Source organism: Theropithecus gelada, chromosome X, assembly GCF_003255815.1.
Source record: "Theropithecus gelada isolate Dixy chromosome X, Tgel_1.0, whole genome shotgun sequence".
In the NCBI taxonomy this organism is placed as follows: domain Eukaryota; kingdom Metazoa; phylum Chordata; class Mammalia; order Primates; family Cercopithecidae; genus Theropithecus; species Theropithecus gelada.
The window spans coordinates 40598249-40608609 of record NC_037689.1 but is presented as its reverse complement, the minus strand read 5'-3'; the positions used below and the strand labels follow the sequence as shown (position 1 = coordinate 40608609).

At 42.7% G+C, this 10361-nt stretch overlaps 1 pseudogene; it reads right to left on the bottom strand.

Annotated features, from left to right (window-relative positions):
* LOC112615145 overlaps positions 1-8056 on the bottom strand; it is a 16180-nt pseudogene extending 8124 nt beyond the window's left edge.
* Positions 8057-10361: the final 2305 nt, after the last annotated feature.

Here is a 10361-nt window from a genome sequence, read left to right as displayed (position 1 = left end):
AAAAAAAAAAAAAAAAAAAAAAAAATGAGCAAAAAATGTGAAGAACAAGTCCAAACACATGAAAAGCTGCTTAAATTGTCTAGTGGTCAGGGAATATATTATGCTAATGAGATATCATTTTATCCTCATGAGATTCACAAAACACAGAAAGAACTCTAACATCCAATGCTGGCAGAGAGGAGGGAAAGGGGAATTTTCAGGCATTGCTGACAGCAATGGCATTGTCACAGGGTTTTTTTTGTTTTGTTTTGTTTTGTTTTAAAAACAAGCAACAGCATTTACTTTTAAAAGGCAATTACTATACTAACCAGCAATTTGACTTCCCGCAATCTGTCTGATATGGTTTGGCTGTGTCCCCACCCAAATCTCATCTTGAATTATAGCTCCCACAATTCCCACATGTTGTGGGAAGAATTGAATCATGGGGGCGGGTCTTTCCATGCTGTTCTTGTGGTAGTGAACAAGTCTCACGAGATCTGATGGTTTGATAAAGGGGAGTCTCCCTGCCCAAGTTCTCTTCTCTTGTCTGCCACCATGTGAGATGTGCCTTTTGCCTTCTGCCATGATTGTGAGGCCTCACCAGTCACATGGAACTGTGAGTCCATTAAACCTCTTTTTCCTTATAAATTACCCAGTCTCGGGTATGTCTTTACCAGCAGTGTGAAAATGGACTAATACATTGTTCCATTAGTAGAGATAGATTAGTATCTCTACATAGTGATATACATACAATATTTATTGCGGCTTTGCTTTAGTGGTCAAGAACAGAAAACAAAGTAAACACCTAATAAAAGCAGGATGTCTGAATAAAGGGTGGTCCTCCATTGCAAGGAATACTATACAGTCATTAAAAAGAACCAATTAATGACCAAAAATGTTCATGGTAGCACTAGCCATAATAACCCCAATGCCTATTAGAAGGAGAATAGATCAATAAGTTCTGGTATAGTCACACAATGGGATAGTATACCGCAACCAGAATGAACAAGCCACAACTACATGCAACAACATTATAAATGTCAAGAATATAATGTGCAAAAAAGTATGTACTGAATGTTTCTTTTACATAAGGCACAAAACAGACTAAAGAAATCGATGCTGTTACAAGTCAGGAGGATGGATACCCTTGGGGAGGTGGAAGGTCAACGGGAGGAGGCATGTTGGGAGAGGTAGCAGTTCTCGGGCACTGGTAATATTTTGTGTCTTGATCTGGGTGCTGGTTACGTGGGTGTATTCACTGTGGAAACTCATCAAGCAGTACATTCACGATTCGTGTATTCAGAAACACCGGACTTAACAATTGTAATAACTTGCAGGGATTTCAGCTAGGTATTGATTGTTGGTTAAGAAAAGCAGAATGTAGAAAATCATGTATAATATAATCGCATTTTCATACAGCATACAACAATAAAACCACCCTGATTATGTATTCCTGGGGGTGTAAATACATGTATATTGAGGATATATGTAAGTCTCTATAGAGTTATATGCAGACGGATAAAAATATGGAAGGCTGGCAAGGCGCAGTGGCTCACGCCTGTAAGGAGTCCATGAGAGGCCAAGGCAGGTGGATCACCTGAGGTCAGGAGTTGGAGAGCAGCCTGGTCAACATGGCAAAACCCCATCTCTACTAAAATTGCAAAAATTAGCTAGAGATGGTAGTAGGCGCCTGTAATCGCATCTATTTGGGAGACTGAGGCAGGAGAGTTGCTTGAACCCAGGAGGCAGAGGTTGCAGTAAGCTGAGATCAAGCCATTGCTCGCTCGCTCGCGCTCTCTCTCTCTCTCTCTCTCTCTATATATATATATACCTCGTCAGGCCTCTGAGCCCAAGCCAAGCCATCGCATCCCCTGTGACTTGCACGTATATGCCCAGATGGCCTGAAGTAACTGAAGAATCACAAAAGAAGTGCAAATGCCCTGCCCCGCCTTAACCTATGACATTCCACCACAAAAGAAGTGAAAATGGCCGGTGCTTGCCTTAAGCGATGATATTATCTTGTGAAATTCCTTTTCCTGGCTCATCCTGGCTCAAAAAGCTCCCCCACTGAGCACCTTGTGACCCCCACTCCTGCCCGCCAGAGAACAACCCCCCTTTGACTGTAATTTTCCTTTACCTACCCAAATCCTATAAAACGGCCCCACCCTTATCTCCCTTCGCTGCTCTGTTTTCGGACTCAGCCCGCCTGCACCCAGGTGAATAAAAAGCTTTATTGCTCACACAAAGCCTGTTTGGTGGTCTCTTCACACGGACGCGCATGACATATATAAAGGTCTATTAAGGTCTTTCTGGGGTGCCCTTGGCCAAGAGGGGTTCCACTCAGTTGGTCAGTGGGGGTATGGATTTTGAGTTCTCAATGGCAAAAGGTGAAACAAGTGAAATAGAAAACAAATATATATATATATATACACACACACACACAAGGCCATATAGCAGGTTAAAATGGATTCCCTCGGTGAGGGAGAAGGCAGGATGAGGGCCATGCTGATGTTGGGAGAGGAAAAGGATAAAGGAAAATAATATGCCCTTGTTTAAAAATGACAACAACAACAGCAAAGTATAGGCCAGGTATGGTGGCACGTGCCTGTAATCCCAGCTATTTGGGAGGCTAAGGCAGGATGATCGTTTGAGTCCAGGAGTTCAAGGCCAGCCTGGGCAACATAGCCAGACCCCACCTCAAAAAATACATATATGATCCCATCTATTTTAAAAAGATACAGAAATTTAGAAATAAGTCCTGGCCGGGCGCGGTGGCTCAAGCCTGTAATCCCAGCACTTTGGGAGGCCGAGACGGGCGGATCACAAGGTCAGGAGATCGAGACCATCCTGGCGAACCTGGTGAAACCCCGTCTCTACTAAAAAAAATACAAAAAACTAGCCGGGCGAGGTGGCGGGCGCCTGTAGTCCCAGCTACTCGGGAGGCTGAGGCAGGAGAATGGCGTGAACCCGGGAGGCGGAGCTTGCAGTGAGCTGAGATCCGGCCACTGCACTCCAGCCCGGGCTACCGAGCAAGACTCCGTCTCAAAAAAAAAAAAAAAAAAGAAATAAGTCCTACCAAGGTTTAAAAATTGAGACCCGGGAAATGATTTATGTTGCATAACTCAAGCACATGGCATATTATGAACATTTGGTCATTGTCTGGGAAAAAATGTGAAGCCTAAAGATTATTAACAAACAGCAAAGAATACAAAAAGTCTACTTATCAACTGCTAGCAATATGGTAGACTCAGACAACCTGAAAATTCTTTTACTATAATCACTTAGAAATACTAGGTAAAATGTAACATATTTATTTTAAATGTAGAGCTAGGCCCACAAATAATAAAATCAAATCCCCAGGTGCCAGAAACAAAGAAGGAAATGAAAAAGCAGAAGGGTAAGTGCCTGAGTTAATGGGGGGCAATTGTCTGCAGAGCCTGAGGTTTGAGAATGAATGCCCACACAGGGGCAGGAAATGAGACTTTGGGGCTCTGGGAGCTAGGGAATTGCCCAGAGAGCTTTGCCTACAGCCGAGACCCTCAAATAACTATTCTATAAATGAAAGGATTTAAAAACAAGAGGGACCACAGGACACAGGGCTTTTGGTGGCAAAATAATAAAAGCTCTCTGAGAAGTCAAAACCACAAGACCACAATTCACATTGCTTTTACTCTACCCACATAGTTCAGAAACTCCAGACTAAGAAGTACTGTGAGAATTATTCATCAAGCAGTGATACTCCTGGGGCACAAGGAAGAAGCAAACAAAAAACTTCTTTGAATTGAAGCTCCTACCACATCCCAAATATCATGGAATGTTCACACACACAACAAAAAATCCTGCTAATGATGAGTTCACAGTAAAATATTACAAAGCCCATTGGTGACTAATCCAACTCAATCAACAGTCTGCACACAGTACACACATACAATTATACCTCCACAAACTCCAAATGCACACAGATAACCAGAAAGAGATTATTTTAAAAATACATATAAGGTAACTGAAGACTAGAAAAGACACGATCAAATCCTAATAGAACTGAACTCTATGGAAAAAGGACAAGAAGAATTGAAGAAACATCAAATAGAACAGTGACCCCATAATGTATCAGGGAGTACGTTTTTTAAACAAGATTATAGGGATGATAATAAATGCTTCACTGAAAGACATTAAAGAAGACTAAAATGATTGAAAAAATGTACCATTTCACGGATAGGAAGACTCAACATAGCAAAGGTGGCAACTTTCTCCAGATTAGCCTATAAATTTAATGCAGTTCCCATCAAAATCCAACAAATGATTTTACAGAATTCACAAACTGATGCTAAAATCTATACAAAGGTCTAAAGGGCCAAAAAAAAAAAATGTTAAAGAATAAAGGTAATGGGGGTGGGGCTCATACTACCAGATATCAAGACTATTATAGACAGGCACGGTGGCTTATGCCTGTAATCCCAGCACTTTGGGAGGCTGAGGCAGGAAGATCACTTGAGCCCAGGAGTTTAAGGCCAGCCTGGGCAACATTGTGAGACCTTGTCTCTACAAATAATAAAAAAGTTAGCCGGGTGTGGTGGCGTGTGCCTATAGTCCTAGCTACTTGAGAGGCTGAGGTGGGAGGACTGCTTGAGCCTAGAGGGGCCGAGGCTGCAATGAGCCATAATCATGCCACTGCACTCCAGCCTGGATGACAGAGTGAGACCCCATCTAAAAAACAAAAAAAAAGACCATTATCAGACACGGAGTTAAAGAAGGAAGGGGTTTATTCGGCCAGGGGCATCGGCAAGACTCCTGTCTCAAGAGCCGACCTCCCTGAGTGAGCAATTCCTGTCCCTTTTAAGGGCTCACAACTCTAGAAGGGTGTGTGTGAGAGGGTTGTGATCGATTGAGCAAGCAGGGGATATGTGACTGAGGGCTGCATGCACCAGCAATTAGATCGGAAGAAAATAGGATAGGGATTTTCACAGTGCTTTTCTATACAATATCTGTAATCTATAGATAACATAATTGATTAGGTCAGGGGTCAATCTTTAACTACCAGGCCCAGGGCGTGGTGCTGGGCTGTGTGCTTGTGGATTTCATTTCTGCCTTTTAGTTTTTACTTTTTCTTTCTTTGGAGGCAGAAACTGGGCATAAGACAATATGAGAGGTGGTTTCCTCCCTTAATATTAGCAAGAAGATAGTCAAAGAGACCAATGGATCACAAGGCCTAAAAACAGACCCATGTGGATATGGGAGCTTACTATATGGCAGAGGGGGCCTTTCAAATGAGTGGGAAAGAATGAACTGTTCAATAAACTGTGCTCCCACATCATACCTTAAAATAATTTCTAGCGGATGAATGAGCTAAATGCTCTTGAAAAGCAAAATTTTAAAAACACCTTTGGAGATTACAGTTGATTCTCATTATTCACAATAGCTGTGTTCTATAAACCCGCTGTAAACACTGAATTAGCAAATACTGAACCATTGCTCTTAAGGGAAATACAGGGTAGGGTTCCTGTGAACCTCTGGTCACGACATTTTCATCAACCTATCAATCCAGAACCTTGTTTTGTGTGTGTTTCTGTTGAAAGGCATCTCATTTAATTGTATTGCTGATTCCTGAACACTAAACTCCTGGCCAACAGGGCCATCCCTCATGCTTGAAGGAAGCTTCTCTAACACGCATTTTCTCTGTAAGGCACATCACAGCTTCCTCGCGCTTGGGAGTGTCAGGCAACACTTCCATCTATGCTTGGGGGCCATTTTAAACAGCAAAGTCACCCACAAAAAGCACAAAAATGTGAAAAATGTGGCACTAAATATGCCTCAAGAAGGACACTTGTTTACAGCTGAGACAAGAAGGCAGAGTGTCACCTTGTTCCACCTCATCTGGGAATGTGAGTGACTCAGATTTTTTCACTACCTTTGCATGTGGTCACTGAAGATACTGATTTTGGCAAGTAGGCAAATTTGCAAATACAAAATCTATGAATAATGAGGATCAACTGTATCTTTCTGATATTTCCAGGAGTGAAAAGGATTTGTTTGTGGACAAGACACAAAAAGCACAAATTATAAAGAGAAAGACTGACAAACGGGACAAATAACAATTTAAAACTTCTGCTTGAAAATGGATGCCAGAAAGAAAGTGAAAAATCAAGTCACAGACTAGAAGAAGACATCTGCTTCACAAATAAAGAACAAAGTATTGGTATCAAGAAGCGTTTTTAAAGTTGTTAGAAATCAATAAGAAAAATACAACCAGCCATTAGAAAAATGAGAAAAGGCTGGCCAGGTGCAGTGGCTCACTCCTGTAATACCAGCACTTTGGGAGGCTGAGGTCAGATCACCTGAGGTCAGGAGTTTGAGACCAGCCTGGCCAACATGGTGAAACCATGTCTCTACTAAAAATACAAAAATTAGCCAGGCGTGGTGGTGGGTGCCTGTAATCTCAACTGCTTGGGAGGCTGAGGCAGGAGAATCGCTGGAACCTGGGAGGTGGAGGTTGCAGTAAGCCAAGATTGCGACACTACACTCCAGCCTGAGCAACAAGAATGAGACTCCATCTCAAAAACAAAAACAAACAAACAAAAACCAAAGTGGTCATTTAGTTACTATATCAAATCAAGAATATTTTATCATTAGTGCAGATTATGTATATGGGGGACTGGCAATAAGTAACATTAGAACATCTGAGAAATATTTTCTAGATTTGTATCTCAATGTGTCTCCATTCTGTAAGTGATAGACCTCTTCACTTCAAAAAGAGAGTGGCAAAAGATGAGATTGAATGGCGAGGAAGGCACCTTCTCCGACCACACTAAGAGGTTTGAGTTTAATGCTGAAGACAACAGGAAGCCAGTGAGGAAGCTGAAGAAAGGAAGGTTAATCTTAAAAGTAGAAAGTGTAGAAGAAACCCAATAAAAAAGAAATGGAAGCTAAAGAGAGAGGGTCGGACAAGAGAATGAAAACGTATGCCCATACACATACTTGCACTTGAATGTTCTTTGTGGCAGTTTTCATAACAAAAAGTGGAAACAGGCCGGGCGCGGTGGCTCACGCCTGTAATCCCAGCACTTTGAGAGGCCGAGGCAAGGGGATCACTTGAGGTTAGGAGTTCAAGACCAGCCTGGCTAACAGGGTGAAACCCCTTCTCTACTAAAAATACAAAAAAAATTAGCTGGGCATGGTGGCACATGCCTGTAATCCCAGCTTCTTGGGAGGCTGAGGCAGGAGAATCATTTGAACCCGGGTGGTGGAGGTTGCAGTGAGCAGAGATCGTGCCACTGCACTCCAGCCTGGGTGACAGAGCAAATATAATGTTCATCAACTGATAAGTGAATAAACAAAATGTGCTTTATCCATACAGTGCTATACTAGTCAGCAATAAAAAGGAATGAACTATGAATACGTGCTATGATACAGATGAACTTCAAAAACGTCATGCTCGGTGAAAAAAGCCAGACACAAGAGACCACATATTGTATGATTCCATTTATGTGAGTTGTCCAGAGAAGACAAATCTATAGGCAGAAAGTAGGTTCGTGGTTGCTTGCAGAGTGGATGGGGTGGGGCAGGGTGAGAGCAGTAGGAGGGTTAACTAAAGTGTGTATGAGGGATTCTATTGATCTGATGAAAGTGTTCTCAAACTGATTTATGGTGATGGTTTCATAACTTAGAAAATTTACTAAAACATTATTGAATTGTACACTTGAAAAGGGTGAATTATAGGATCCAAAATATCCCTCAGTAAAGTTATTTTGAGAGAGAAACAGAGAGTAGGATAAAAGCATCTAATCGGCTTAAGACAGCTTGCGGGGCCAGCTGAGATGGAGAACGTGCCTGGGCATGAGACTCTGCCCGGCTTCTGGTCCGCAGGCCTCCTCTGTTCCCAATGCTCAGGCCTCCAGGCTCTTCCTGCCCAGGAACAGCTTTCAGGCAGGGGCAGCTTGGAGTGCTGAGCTGACAGTGGGTCAAGTGGGCTTGACTTTTCATCCTGCTCTCTCTATGTATGCTTCCTCTAGCTAGACCTTGGCCTTGAGACCTGCTTTTCTTACCCAAGAGGATCTAGCATTGCTTTTGACAGCCCCATTCAGTGACCTGAGCCCAGAGGCTCCTTACTCCAGCCCCACCACCGCCACTGCTGACCACCGAGCGGGTCCGACTAACACCTGCCTGCCCCGCCTCAGCTACTGGCCCTTCTGATGGGCACTGAGAGAGATGGTGGCCCACAATAAGATTAGGCTATGGTGGTCAACCTCGGGCAAGGTACTTAACCTTTCTGATCTTCATTTTCCTCATGGGTAGAACAAAGAGGATAATGGCATCTCTCTTATGGGATAAAATGAGATAATTCATGTAAACTGCCAAATACAGCAGCCAACACATAGTAGGTACATACAGTGGGTATGTCTGGTTCGATGCTTGGGTTCCTTTCTGCTTGGGTTGAGAGACCTCAGTCTCTCTGGGTGCTGGAATGTGACACAGGTCACCAAACAGACTTATAAGTGTTGACTCTAGAAACATTGATACCATCACCAGTGATAAGTCATATTGATAGTAGGTGTCCTTGATATAATTTATTCAAGCAGAATAATGCTGGCCTCAGAATGAGCTGACAATTTTTGCATCCTAAAATGCCACCAGAATGGCACTTAACCTCTGTGGTCTTCCTCCCCCAAACACACAACCCCAATCTAATCAAGAGAACAACATCAGTCAAGGTCCCAGTCAAGAATCTCCCAGTCAAGGGAGATTCTACAAAACACCTGACCAGTGTATCTCGAAACTGCCAAGGTCATGAAAAACAAGGAACTGTCACAATCAAGAGGAGCCCAAGGAAATGAGATGACTAAATGTAGGTAATGCCGTATCCTAGATGGGATCCTAGAACACAGAAATAACACGAAGCAGAAACTAAGGAAATTTCCATAAAGTATGCATTTGTTCAGCAGTTGCCAACCTTTTTGGCACCGGGGACCGGTTTGGTGGAAGACAATTTTTTCACAGACTGGGGTCAGGGGATGGTTTCGGGATGAAACTGTTCCACCTCAGATCACCAGGCATTAGATTCTCACAAGGAGCTTGCAACCCAGATCTCTCACATGCGCAGTTCACAATAGGGTTCGCGCTCCTGTGAGAGTCTAATGCTGCCACTGATCCCACAGGAGGGGGAACTCAGGCTGTAATGCGAGCTCCCCTGCCGCTCACCTCCTGCTGTGCGGACCAGTTCCTAACAGGCCACTGACTGGTACCTGTCCGCAGTCCAGGGATTGGGGATCCCTGCATTAGTTAATAATAATGCATCAAGGCCAGCCACGGTGGCTCACGCCTATAATCCCAGCATTTTGGGAGGCCAAGGCAGGCAGATCGCCTGAGGTCAGGAGTTTAAGACCAGCCTGGGCAACACGGTGAAACCCCGTCTCTACCAAAAATACAAAAATTAGCCAGGCGTGGTGTGTCTCTACTAAAAATACAAAAAAAATTAGCCGGGCGTGGTGGCAGGCACCCGTAATCCCAGCTACTTGGGAGGCTGAGGCAGGAGAATCACTTGAATTCAGGAGGCGGAGGTTGCAGTGAGCCAAGATCACACCACTGCACTCCAGCCTGGGCAAAAAGAGCAGAACTCCATCTCAAAATAATAGTAATAATAATGCATCAACATTGGCTCATTAATTGTGACAAGTGTACCATACCAATGTAAGATGTGAATAGGCGAAACTGGGTTTGTGGTATCTAGAACTCTCTGTACTATCTCTACAACTTTTCTATAAACGTAAATCTATTATAAAATAAACAGTTATTTACAAAGCAAAAACACAAAAAGTCTGTTGTCCACACATGTATGGATCTATTTCTGGACTCTATGCTGTTTTATTGACCTATTTATTTATCTTTACACCAATACCACACCATTTAATGAGCAGAGTTTTAGAATACCTCTTGATATAAGGTAGAGTGTTACTTCTCTAAGTTCATTCTGCGTTTTCAATGTTGTTTTGCTTATTCTAGGTCCTTTGCATTTTCATATGAATTTTAGAATTAGTCTATTGCTATTTTTTTAAAAAAAAGGCTGCTGGGATTTTCACTGGGATTGTGTTGAATCTATGGATTAATAAATTGGGAATGGTTGGGGATCTTCACATTATTGAGTCTTCTGACTCAACACAGTATATCTCAAGATTTATTTAGATCTTTAATTTCCCTCAGCAATATTTGTAGCTTCTAGTGCACAATTTGCAAATACTTTGTCACATTTATTGCTAAATATTCCATTTTTCGAAGCTCTTTTAAATAGTATTGGGTTTTTTTGTTTTTGTTTTTTGTTTGTTTTCAGATGGAGTTTTGCTCTTGTTGCCCAGGCTGGAGTGCAATGGTGCGATCTCAGCTCACTGCAA